The sequence below is a fragment of the Panthera leo genome, chromosome B1, assembly GCF_018350215.1.
Source record: "Panthera leo isolate Ple1 chromosome B1, P.leo_Ple1_pat1.1, whole genome shotgun sequence".
NCBI classification, from domain to species: Eukaryota; Metazoa; Chordata; class Mammalia; order Carnivora; family Felidae; genus Panthera; species Panthera leo.
This window is the reverse complement of record NC_056682.1, coordinates 73,428,877-73,443,218: the sequence shown is the minus strand read 5'-3', so window position 1 is coordinate 73,443,218 and position 14,342 is coordinate 73,428,877.

Here is a 14,342-nt window from a genome sequence, read left to right as displayed (position 1 = left end):
AAGAAACAATAAAACAGAATGCCATGTAGTAAATACATAAAGAATGGTGGGCAGAAAATCAACAATTGATGCTAAAGCTAGCGAGTGAATTTAGTGAGAAACAGGATATTTTCATGATCTCAAAGTATCTCTCCACAAATTACTTATTAATTACATAGGGACAAATAGTTACTTACAGTGGTGAAATCTGGTGGACATGACCTTATCCAAATGATCAAAATCAATGTCACCAATAATGGGACAAACTAATAGCATGTGCTTTCTAATATGGCGCACTGAGAAGGGCACAGCACCACTTGGTGACATTTCCACCAAAAATGAGTGATCTGAATCTTTTCATAAGCAAACATCATTCAAACCCAAATTGAAGAACATTCAGTAAAATAATTCCCTGTAATATTTGAAAGTGATCAGGTCTATAAAAACAAAGATTGGAGAAGTGTTCCCGATTGAAGGAGGCTAAGGAGACAGGACCACCAAATGCACTATGTGTTCCCGGAGTGATCCTGGAATGGCAAACAATTAGATATCAAGTACATTTGGGGGGACTTTGACACACTTTGAAAAAGGGCTGTGGGTTAAATAATAGAATTACATCAAAATAAATATCCCTATTTTGAAAATCGCACTGTGGTTTTGTAACAAGGTCTTTGTTCCCAAGAAATATACAATGAAGCATTAAGGAGCAAAGGTATATGATGTCTTCAGGTTACTCTCAAACGGTTTGAAAAATAATGTACATATATATGTATATATACATATACATGCATTTGTGCATATTGCATTGTGCATAAATATGTGCACACACATATTTATCTGCTTATCAAAAGAGAGAATTATAAAGCAAACGGAATAAAATAAACAGTTGTTGACTCAGGGAAAAAGGTATATGCGGTGCACCTTGTGCTGTTTTTACAACCTAAGTTTCAAATCGTTTTAAAATATAAAGTTACAAAAATATTTATAAGAATAAACTTGATTAATTTGATATCGACAAACAACTTGGGAAAATCACTGCTATTCCACATTTGCTTTCTATCTGAACATACTGGCTACTTCCTTAACTCTCTGCTTGGTGCTTATAGCCAGAGTGAAATCTTTTACTATAACTATGGGTTGTTATACTGAAACCATACACTCATCTGTGTAAGTAAGACAAAAGCAAGCATCCCTGGCGCTTCTTGTCTCCTCAGTCCAGCAGTGAGGAAGGAGAAGGTCCTAGCCCATGGGAGGGAAAGGTTCTCACCACTGAAGGCAAGACATCACACACTGATGACAGAGGTGGGAGCACCCTCTGGTGGTCTGTGGGCCCCTGAGGAATGCTGGGTCTAACTTGCCCAGTCAAGGAAGGCTCAGCAATCATGACAGGAGGTGGCAACAGCAACCACAGAAGGGCATAGGCTCTCTAGAGAGAGTACTCCAAGGGTTTTTGCTTACAGTCCCAGCTGGGTCTTGGCAAGGGCAAACAGGCATTCATCAGGCAAAAATCACATATGGACACATGACCCACCAAACCTTACAGATGTTATCTCTAAAAGCAGTCATACTCAAATGTAGCTTTTGTGCCTGAATTCAAACTACTGTTTTCCACAAAATGAAATTACGTTACTTACAAAGAACTTACCAAACTCAACACCCCCAAAATAAATAATCCAGTGAAGAAATTGGCAGAAGATATGATCAGACATTTCTCCAAAGAAGACATCCAGATGCCTAACAGACACATGAAAAGATGCTCAACATCACTCATAATCAGGGAAATACAAATCAAAACCATGATGAGATACCACCTCTCACCTGCCAAAATGTCTAAAATTAACAAAACAGGAAACAACAGATGTTATTCAGGATGCGGAGAAAGGGGAACACTCACACTGTTGGTGGGAATGCAAACTGGTACAGCTACTCTGGAAAACAGTATGGAGGTTCTTCAAAAAATTAAAAATAGAACTGCCCTACAACCCAGCAATTGCACTACTAAGGCGTTTGCCCAAAGGAGACAAAATACTGATTAAAAGGGGTACATGCACCCCAATGTTTATAGCAACATCATCAACAATGACCAAATTGTGGAAAGAGCCCAAATGTCCATCAACTTATGAATGGATAAAAAATATGTGATATATATGTGTGTGTGTGTGTGTACACACACACACACACACACACACACACACACACACACTGGAATATTACTCAGCCATCAAAAAGGATGAAATCTTGACATTTGCAATGATGTGGAAGAAACTAGAGAATATTATGCTAAGTGAAATAAATCAGTCATAGAAAGACAAATACCATATGATTTCACTCATACATGGAATTTAAGAAACAAAACAGATGAACATAGGGGAAAGGGGAAAAAAAGAGAGAAGGAAGCAAACCATAAGAAATTCTTAACTATAAAGAACAAACTGAAGGTTGCTGGAGGGGAGGTGGGCGGGGGATGGGTTAAATGGGTGATGGGTATTAAGGGGGGGAACTTGTAATGAGCACTGGGTATTGTATGTAAGTGATGAAACTATGTCTGAAACCAATATTACACTATATGTTAACTAACTAGAATTTACATAAAAATTTGAAACAAACAAAAAAATAAATTTCCTTACTTAAAACTTAGTATCTATAGGTATCAATGAATTTAAGGGTTATCCTGGATCAAAGAGAATGAGCATAGCTGAAATGCAGTATTGGCTTGGCCTTAAGCCATACAATAGAATATTTTCCAATTCATTGGTTATTGTTGAGCAGATACAACATTTGTAGGCCAGATCATTGTCCAGGTCAATAGCTAACATTAAACTTATCAGTGTAAGCTAGGGTGAACATCAGCCGCTATCATTTGGGGGAGGGGTGTGGGGAGGGGTTTGGGCAGATTTTCAGCCAGGCTATAGAAGTGAGAGAATTTGGGGTATCAAGAAATTTTCAAGTGTTCTGGAAAAAGAACTAGTAAATTTTACCTCCTAAATATACTTTACCTGTTTTTCTAGAGTTTGCTTCCTTTCACAAAAGATTCAGAGTGATTTGCAATAAGAAAACCTTAAGTATCTTTACAGTTACTAATAATGACAGTGGTTTCTCTTCATTGGGCTTTCAGGGCATAGTAGGAACTATGTTCTACTGTTTAATACTCACTACCACTCTAAGAGATAGGGTCATTTTATGAGGAAGATTCGAATCTTCTCTGTCACTCCATCAGCACTTAACTATGTAAATATGCATGGCAGTGAACTAGAGATAATTCACCAAGAAACCCATTGGTGAGCCCTAGTTTTCTCCTGCAATAGAATTGTGTCCACTTACCTATGGGAGCAATGCTGCTGGAAAGCTCATTCTCTGCAGATTTTCTGCAGCAGAATGAATCCCCATTTAACTGTCATATCATGGACATTTATTTTATCCTGGCAGGAACACTGTGTTTAAACACACAAATAAGCATTTCCTTTTCTTTCCCCTTGAAATGCAAACATTCCACAGCAAAGTCATCAAGGAAAACTGCCATGTCCAGATACAGGTTTTTAAACAAAAATGTCATCTTCAAATCCTGATAGGCAAACCCTGTAGAAGTTAAAATTGAAGATTTAAAGATTAAGTAACTAAAATGGAAGAAAAAAGATGAAAATCAGTCTGTATTAGTTTCCTTCCACAACCTGGGTAGTTGATAGCAACAGAAATATGTTCCTTCACAGTTCTGGAGGCTAGAAGTCCAGAAGGATCCGTACTCTCTTTGAAGGCTCTAAGAGCCTTCCTTGCCTCTTGCAGCTTCTTCTGGTGGTTGCTGGTAATTGTTGATGTTGCTTGGCTTGTAGATGCAATGGTCCAATGTCTGCTTCTTTTAACATGGCCTCCTCCTCTCTGTGTCCTTGTGTCTGAAGTTCCCTCTCTTTATTAGAACACCAGTAATTGGATTAGGGCTCACTCTCATCCAGGATGCCCTCATTTTAATGAGATTGTGTCTGCAAAGACCATATTTCCAAATGAGGTCACATTCATAGATACCAGGGGTTAGGACTTCCATATATCTTTCTGGGAGACATAATTTAACCCACAACACACCTCAGTATTTTAATAGAGAAAAATATGACCTAAGTTATATTAAAAGGAAATCAGATCTAAATCCCTGAGAGGGATAACTATCTGCTGCATGCTCCATTTATATTTTGGCACCTGCTGTTTAGTCCTTTCTTTGCTTGCTCTGAATTGCAGGTGAGGTAAGGGTGAAGATTCCATTGACCCGAGACTGGAAGGAACAACCAAGTCTGCACTGGCCCAGTTATCCCTGTTAGTTACATATTTGTTTTTCAGAAATATAAGGAAAACTTTCAGGTAACAAAATATGTAGCTTTCAGTCTAGTGACAACACATAGTAGCTCCATGTTCCTGGGGTTAAGTCTGTAAAGAAGACTCAAGGAGACACACATAACAGACCTAATCATCTAATTGATTATTTTGTCAAATTCCAAAATTTTTAAGAGAAAACATCTACCTGTGTGCTCAGCCCCCTGATTGAGCTCCCTACTGTGTTTATATTAATGTTATAATTGCTGAGCTGTCTTTTTAAAAATGTTTACTTATTTATTTTGAGATAGAGAGAGAGGGAGGGAGAGAAAGCATGCATGAGCAGGAGAGGGGTAGAGAGAGAGAGAGAGGGAGGGAGAGAGAGAATCCCAAGCAGGCTCCATGCTGTCAGCACAGAGCCTGAGATGGGGCTTGAATGCATGAACCATGAGATCATGATCTGAGCCAAAATCAAAGAGTCCAATGCTTAACCAACTGAGCCACCCAGGTGCCCCTTGAGTTGTCGTCTTAAACATATACTGAAGTGATACGTCCTTTGGCTGTGCCTATGTGGCATAAGGAATTGAGCATTTTCAGGTTTGTTGCCAAACCCATGACTGAATCTTTGAATTGTTGATGCCACCCCTCTTGCGATAATTGGCTCAAAAATGCTATTCAGTTTGCTGCTGGATATTCCATTTTGGATGGTTCAAACTCCCTATTTCATTGTCTATTCACAACATATCAGTCTCTTCTTAAAATTGGGCATGTCCCCATGGCAGCTGATCCTCAATAGATGCATTGGGGATAAAGATCCACTACCATCCACAAATAAACCTGGGTTGAAATATTCGGAAGAAATACTTCAGACACGTGACTAACATAAAGCTGACCAGTACAGAGTCAATGTTTTACTGCAGAATCTTGTTTAATATATTGAAAACATTCAAGCCCAAATGTTGAGAAAACAAAGTTTGACTCAAGGGCCAAGGCTTATATTTTAATGTAGTTAGTAATGAACGATGGTAAATAACTCTCAAGTTTCATTATCTGTTCACCAAAGAAACACTCTCATGTCTGTAACCATGGGTTTGGCCCTGAAGGGAAAACCTCCCTAAATGATACACTGGGCAGCAAATGGTAACTTAATTTATCCTTTGGAAGTCCAACAAGTCCCTGCTGTTATTAAAGGAGCTAGCTCTAACAATGTGTAGATTGTAGGACATGTCCAAAGCATTGGAATTCTGGGCTGGTTTATATTAGGAGCTTCCTTTCAGTGTATTCTTAGAGAACCCATTGGAGAACACCTAATTTTTCTCTGCCTCTCATGTCAACACAAGTAGAAAACCTGTCAGAGATTAAGCCAGTCAATGTCACCTGCAAGAAGGGCACTTTTGGAATGTTTAATTTTCAGGGTGTGAAAGAGGAAGGGGATTAGCATGTTCTCAAGCAGCCCCTGAGTACAACTGGGGGTCTCAGGAGAGTTTCCAGAGGGTCTCTTCAGAAGCATTAGCAGAGAACGAGAGAGAGACAGAGAGACAGAGGGACAGAAAGGGAGAGAGGGCGGGGGAGAGATAAAAAACAGGGGAGGAGAGAGAGCGAGCCAGTGCTGGAAACCAATGAGGGGTGCAAGGGAATGAGAAAAACCCTATAACTCCAGGGAGCCAAGTGGCTGTGGCTTGATGTATCCTGCATCTTATTTTCTATGATTTTTCCAGAAAAAGTTGGCAATGAGAATAGAAGAATTGCAAACAATGTAGCATGCCCTTGCCAAGATTTAAATACAGAAGAAACATTCTAAAGGACCATGTACAGTATCAAATTACCTGCGAAGATGAGGAAAGTAATGACTTACATTCTCCATCCTCTGCCTGGTGACTCACCAAAGTGGAAAATGAAGCAGTTGGAGATTAAAGTTATCCCCCAAAAGCGGGGGAGAGGAGTGGCCACAGGAACAGCCGATCCAATTAGCCAAGTTAAAATGTGACCAGAACGTTTGTGACAGGAGGTAGTAGCTAGATGTGTGTTTCCTTCTGTTCTCCATAATCTTCAATGAGGAAAGATTCAATCCTGGCTCAGCATGCTTTGTCTGGGCCATAGATATTTTAAGAAGCACCTAGTGTGGACCGGGTATCCCGTGAGGATATACAGATGATAATTACCGGGCATGTGCACTCAGAACATGGTAGAAACAGGTATCCCTGATGCTCAGCTTATAAAAGCCCCTCTCTTGGGGTGCCTGGGTGGCTCGGTAGGTTAAGTGTCCGACTTCGGCTCAGGTCATGATCTCATGGTTTGTGAGTTTGAGCCCCGCATCAGGCTCTGTGTTGACAGTTTGGAGCCTGGAGCCTGCTTCGGATTCTGTGTCTCCCTCTCTCTGCTCCTCTCCTGCTCACGCTCTGTCTCTCTCTGTCTCTCAAAAATGAATAAACATTTAAAAAATTTCTTCTAAAAGCCCCTCTCTGTAGTCTTTACCTTTTTGTTAACAGTCTTATTGAGACATAATTCACACATCATCCAATGTTTCTATGTTTGTTCACTTGCTCAGAATCTGTCTCACTTAGGAGAGATAACACGTTCTGTGACGGTAACAACCTTGCATGTTTTATTTATCGGTGTACAACTAGCACTTATTGTAGTGAACAGAGTTGCCCCTCAGTAACTAAATATTTTTCGTAAATGTATGATGAATGAATAAAAAGGAAAAATATCAGATTTCTAAGGCTTATAAATTGGCTTTAATAAACCACACACATTCTTTTAGTTTTCTCTAAAATCAGACAATTTTTTAAATTGGGAAATACCAAGGAGAGAGAAAAGACCTTCATTAGCTAGGAGGAAAACAATACACTCTCAAAACTCTACTCCCCCTGAGTACTTCTCACATGTTCACATGCTGCTGTTTGACCCCAACTGTGAGCATAGAGGAACTTTGGTGAGGAAGTCTGTTACCCCCTTTGCAAGCTTGGGAAACAGAAAGAGTTCTGACCTCTGTCTGGAAGGTATTTGCTTTTGCCTCACCCTTGACCTCATTGTTCAGTTTGAATGGAGTCACCTCAGCAAGTAATTCCTGAGTGAGGCTTATGCTAAGATCAGGAGCACAACAAAAGATATGAGATGCCTGCTTGTCTTTTCGTTGGCCATTTGAATGGGAGAGCAAAACGAACATACTGGATATAGAGAAACAGAAAAGGTACTTTGAGATTTAATGCCAGGCTCACAGATCACACTTTGGGCATGGATGGAATTGAGAGAAAGATGAGAGGAGTGTGCACAGGCAGGTTAGAGAATGCTGTGCAGAGGAGGTGGGGTTTCAGCTGTGTCCCGAGACAAAGGAGACAACAGGGACAGCGAAGTAAAGGTGAGGAGGCTTACACTGGTTTAGGGGGCTCTGTGGGGCCTGGCCCTGCTGGAGCAGGGAAGCCAGGCTTGGGGAGGGGAGAGTTGTTTGGGTGGGGTCTGGAAGTCCTGATTCTGCATATTCGGGCTTTGGTGAGAGGAGGTGCAGTGGTGCTTGGTGGGCTTTGGCCGTCATAGGAACAGCATGCTTCTCCACCCTTCTATCAAAGCTCCCTACCAGACTTGGTTTTGCTTTTGTTGTGTTCCTTCCATAGCATGCAAGAGAGGAAGAGTCTTGCCCTCAAGGAGAGGGATTTCTGTAGAGTAAGATTTGCAAATCATCTCAATTAGTCACTTCCAGAAAGGAGCAATGATATATCTTGTGTCCTTCTCTGAGGACACCACCTCGGGAGTTCTCCATCATGGCTTGGCACAAAATTAAGTCTTTTCAAATTTATCATTTGCATGAAATATTTAATGGCATTATTGGGCTGTGGGTCCTTAGCTTTAGGAAATGGTTTAAGATCAACTTTCCTTCTTAATCATAGAGCTTATTTGCTTCTTTGAGGCAAATAACTAACTAAATAACTAAATAAATAAAATAATTACTCCTAATATCAATAAAGGGTGCTAGTTGTCGCTATTTTAAAAATGAGAGACACTTGGGTGCCTGGGTGGCTCAGTCAGCTAAGTGTCTGATTCTTGATTTCAGTTCAGGTCATGATCTCACAGTTCATGAGTTTGAACCCTGAGTGGGGATCTGTGCTGACAGCTTGGAGCCTGGAGGCTTCTTCAGATTCTGTTTCCCTCTTTCTCTCTGCCCCTCCCCTGCTCGTGCTCTGTCTCTCTGTCTCTCTCAAAAATAAACATTAAAAAAAATTAAAACAAAAATGAGAGACGCTGGAGTGCCTGGGTGGCTTAATCAGTTAAGTTTTTTTCTTGATTTTGGTTCAGGTCATGATCTCACAGTAATGGGTTTGAGCCCCTGGTTAGGATTCTGTCTCCCTCTCTCTCTCTCTGTCCCTCTCCCACGCTCTCTCTCTGTCTCAAAATAAACGAATAAACTTAAAAAAAATGAGAGACACTAGAAAATTTCATGACAGACTCAGCAGAATTTCTGTGGAAAGATTCAAATCTGAAGGAAGCATTGCCTTCTGAGCTTGTCATTTATCACAGATTCTCATCTTGCCTATTTTGGATGGCAAGGAGGGCTCATAGTGAATATGGACCAAAACTAGACTTGGTTTTCCTTTCCACAGAACTAATTATGATATTTAAATCACTTTTTATATTTGCAAAGTGAGGTCCCCTAGACCCTCAATCGAGTTACTTCCTTCAACTAAGTTTTTTTTTCCTATGTAGAAATCTTCAACTTCCTTGTTTTCCTCAAAACTTTTTATTTATTAATTTATTTATTAATATATTTTTTAAATATAATTTATCATCAAGTTAGCTAACATGCAGTGTATACACTGTGCTCTTGGCTGTGGGAGTAGTTCCCATGATTCATCACTTATATACAATACCCAGTGCTCATCCCAACAAGTGCCCTCCTCAGTGCCCATCACCCATTTCCCCCCCTGCTCCCCCCACCAACCCTCAGTTTGTTCTCTGTATTTAAGAGTCTCTTATGGTTTGCCTCCCTCTCTGTTTGAAACTATTTTTTTCCCTTCCCTTCCCCCATGGTCTTCTGTTAAATTTCTCAAATCCACATATGAGTGAAAACGTATGATATCTGTCTTCCTCTGACTGACTTATTTTACTTAGCATAATACTCTCCAGTTCCATCCACATTGTTGCAAATGGTAAGATTTCATTCTTTCTCTTTGCCAAGTAGCATTCCATTGTGTGTGTGTGTGTGTGTGTGTGTGTATGTACATATATATATATATATATATATATATATATATATATATATATGTGTGTGTGTGTATATTACATCTTCTTTATTCATCAGTTGATGGACATTTAGGCTATTTCCATAATTTGGCTGTTATTGAAATCACTGCTATAAACATTGGGGTATATATTCCCCCACGAATCAGCACTCCTGTATTCTTTGGATAAATTCCTAGTAGTGCTATTGCTGGGTTGTAGGGTAATTCTATTTTTAATTTTCTGAGGAAACTCCACACTTTTTCAGAGTGGCTGCACCAGTTTCCATTCTCACCAACAGTGCAAGAGGGTTCCTGTTTCTCCACATCCTCACCAACATCTATTGTTTCCTGAGTTGTTAATTTTAGCCACTCTGACTGGTGTGAGGTGGTATCTCAACGTGATTTCGATTTTTATTTCCCTGATGATTAGTGATGCTGAGCATCTTTTCATGTGTCTGTTAGCCATCTGGATGTCTTCTTTGAAGAAATGTCTGTTCATGCCTTCTGCCCATTTCTTCACTGGATTATTTGTGTTTTTTTTTTTGGGTGTTGAGTTTGGTAAATTCTTTATAGATTTTGGATACTAACCCTTTATCCGATATGTCATTTGCAAATATCTTCTCCCATTTCATTGGTTGCCTTTTAGTTTTGTTGATTATTTCCTTGGCTGTGCAGAAGTTTTTATCTTAATGAGATCCCAATAGTTCATTTTTGCTTTTATTTCCCTTGTCTTCAGAGATGTATCAAGTTAGAAGTTGCTGCAGCTGAGGTCAATGTGGTTGTTGCCTGTTTTCTCCTCCAGGGTTTTGATGGTTTCCTGTCTCACATTTAGGTCTTTCATCCATTTTGAGTTTGTTTTTGTGTATGACGTAAGAAAGTGGTCCAGTTTTATTCTTCTGCATGTTGCTGTCCATTTCTCCCAGCACCATTTGCTAAAGAGACTGTCTTTTTTCTATTGGATACTCTTTCCTGCTTTGTCAAAGATTACATTTGTGGGTCCAGTTCTGGGTTCTCTATTCTATTCCATTGGTCTCTGTGGAGGCTAAAGTCCGGGATTGTGATGCCTCCCATGCTGGTTTTCTTTTTCAACATTACTTTGGCTATTTGGGGTTTTTGTGGTTCTATACAAATTTTTAGGATTGTTTGTTCTAGCTCTGAGAAGAATGCCATTACAATTTTGATTGGGATGTGATTGAATGTGTAGATTGCTTTCTTCAAAGGCTTTTTAAAGTGTTGATAAAAACCTAACAAGAAGAGGAAGTTAAGAGAAATAAATGTTGTGCAGATGGCATGTATGAAAGCATTGTGAATAAAACCTGGTCATAGTTAATCCTCAGATTTTAGCTCTAAGATGTTTTAAGAGTGTGTTCTGAGCACTTCGAGTGCTATGAAATGAATATGGCCATTTATGAGGCAGTTATAAGACCCTTCAGTGATAGTCTGTCTTAGAAACTAATCTTCAGGGCTGTTACCTTCCACCAAAGATGCATCTTTTTCCTATGTGGCTTAAAACATACTCTTCCTTGGCCAAATCCTCTAAGTACTACTTTTCTTCTCATTTTCCCTTCTGGGGTGTGTGTGTTCCTGCTGTTTGTTCCCTCCTTATATTGTGAAATTTGTATTTGGTTCACAACCAAACCTTTGGAGCTTAACCTTTTATTTCTCTTCCACTGGGAAGCACTTTTCAGAAAGCCTTCTCAAAACATGTCAAGCTGTCACCATGTCCTCCTCATTTTGTTCTGTCATTTCTCTACCTCTTCTCATTTCCTCCTCCCTCTCCCCATTGTGACTTTGCAGGGTCCTCCAAGTGAAAGGATCCTCACATATCCTTCCTCCTCTCCAAGCTAAGTAGCTACTTTAGAACAATTTTCCCCTTCCACACTGATTTCCTTCTTTCCAGCACCATTCTCTCCTCACAACTTCTCTCATGGAAATTCTCCTGCTTCCTTTGTCTTCTTACCCTCAACCATCTCCTCTGTCAATGGCAGAAGTACAGTCCCTCAGTCCTTGCCTCTGCTTTGCCCCTCCTGGGATTCTTACATAAAGCTGGCCTTTGAAATGGGGACACAGGCTTTCCAGAGAAACTGTATAAACGATGGTATTGCATTCCTTACCAAAAGCTCATCATCCTCAGAGAAGGCATAGCTATTACTGCCTTTAAAATCAAAGATTCAACAATTTTATTGCAAATTTTATTTAAGGGGTAAAATTATAAAATTAATCTCTACCATGGAAATTTGGAAACCCAAGGGACCTCAGGCATCTTAAACCAGGGATTTTCAGACTTATTTTTTTTTATGTCAAAGCTTCATTTTGATCAAAGAAAATCATATAAAGTGAATCAGTATTAACTCAGATTAAGATGTCACTGCTTTGGTTAGGTCTTCTGAGTCTTTTCTACACCTCCCACCTCACTCCTTGACACCCAGGGAAGTTTAACCCATTATGGCAATTTAAGATGAGAAAACCAGGTCTCAAAGTCAAGGAGCTAAACCAGAGGGCCTAGCAACTCCAGAGTTTTCCTTTCCAAATGAGAGAAAATGTAGGCACACACTGACTCTAACCAGACTGTTGTGAAGTTTGCTTATCAATATGGAAAGTAAATAAGCTACGGCTCAGTATATCTAAAATGTGACCTATTTAGGGGCACCTGGGTGGCTCAGTCGGTTAAGCATCTGACTCTAGATTTCGGCTCAGGTCATGATCTCACCATTCGTGAGTTCAAGCCCATGTCAGGCTCTGTGCTGACAGCATGGAGCTTGCCTGGGATGATCAGTCTCTTTCTCTCTCTGCCTCTCTCTCTCCCTCTTTCAAAAGTAAATAAATAAACATTTGAAAAAATAAAATGTGACCTATTTAAAATAAATATACTAGCAACAAGAAGCATATTTAATTAATAAAAAATGTGTTTGCTTTTTTGGTTTTGGAGGGAAATCTGAGTTAACTTTTAAGACTCATATCTAATTGAAGAACAGACAGAAAACTTTGGACTGATTGTTCTTTTTCCACTCAATAAATTCTCCCTAACAAGAAAAGGCTTCAGAACAATTCTGCCCACCATACTTTTAAGAAAGCAATTATAGTCTCCACGTAAAGTTGTCACTGAGAAAATTTGTTGTGAGTGTGGGAGAGGAGGAGCCTCTTGAATCTACCCCTTCTTCAGCTTTTCTTCCTCCCAAGAGTTAAAACAGAAATCAGACAAGGACCTTCAAATCAGGAAGGAGGAAAAGGTGTGGCCACAACATCCCTATAATGGAAATGGTTATAGTAGAGATGGGGCCTATCTAGGGGCTGACTACCTTCGTAAACATCATTTGGGAAAATCTCTTCCACCCCTATCTGAGTTGCTAACCATTTATTCATCTATTCAAACAATATTGAACACCTATTATAAAGCACTGTGCCAGGCTGAAAATATAATATCACAGAAAGACCCAATTTGCATCCTGCCCTGTTATTGAGTGTTGCAGACTATGAGTCTGGAGTTCTCTCCTGTCCAGCAAGAGAGTGGATGCAGAATTGAATATGAGAGAGGCTAATGTCCAGGAGACAAGAGCCCTGAACAGTGGTTTCATCTTCGTATTTATTGAGCTCACAAGATATTACCCATGTAGTAAATGTGAAGAAAACAAGATCTTATGCTTGTGAATGTGGCAAAAACAGACAGTAATCATTAGCTTGTGTGTATAAGAAGCAAAGGGTCTGGGGGGCAAGTGGTGTTTGTGATAAGTACAATAGTATATTGGTGCCAAATGGAAAGTAATTTCCTGCAGATAAAATCCCATCTGATTCCATTACAATATCTTGCTAGCTAACCTTGGGTGCTTTCGCCCTGTGGTGGTGGCTTTCTGCCCTAAGCTTTCTTCTAACCCATTAATGTAAGGAAAACCTATTTCCCCATAATTGAGAATGAATAAATTTACTGGGAAATAGCACATGTCATTAAAGATAGTTAAGTGGAAGGTAATATACTGTTATGGACTACATGTTCATGTGACCCCCAAATTCATATATTGAAACCTTAACCCTCAGTGGGATGATATTAGGAAGTGGGGCCTTTGGGAGATATTTAGGTAATGAGGGCAGAGCCCTTATGAGGATTAGTGCCATTGTAAAGAGATAAAGGGGCCCTAAATCAATCTATCTCTCTGCCATGTGAGGGTACAGCAAGAAGGTAGATATCTACAAGCTGGGAAGTGGGACCAGACATGGGAAGTCACCGCACATGGGATGTGTTTGTGCTCTGATCTCAGACTTCCCAGGCCGCAGAACTGTGAGAAATCCATGTTTGTTGTTTAACCCACCCAGCCAATGGCATTCTGGTAGAGCAGCCCAGACTGACTGAGATGCATACAAAGTACTGAACCACAGGCAACTGTGGTACTTGTCCTTCCTCTCTATTGCTCTGTCAGGGAGTAGAGGAAGTTCTTTCCTTTCATGAGGCTTATCCAGCCAAACTGTAGAGAGTAAACTAAAGAGGATGCTCAGAAATAGAAGCATGGCTTCTCAAGAAAGTCTTACAACATTTGAATAAACCAGATCCTGGCCTTTGAATATGAGCACTTGGCAGGGATGACATGCAAGTTTATTTTATTTTATTTTATTTTATTTTATTTTATTTTATTTTATTTTATATTTTATTTTATTTTATTATTTTTTAATGTTCTTTTTATTCTTTTCTTTCTTTATTTTTTTAACATGAAATTTATTGCCAAATTAGATGTCTCTATACTCCCAACATGTTGGCTAAGGATGATCTATTATTTGACTGTTTTAGGCAAGATGTTGGAACAACACAAAACAAAACGAAAGAGAAAAGGAAGAAAAAAGCAGTCTTTTTACAGTCCTTTC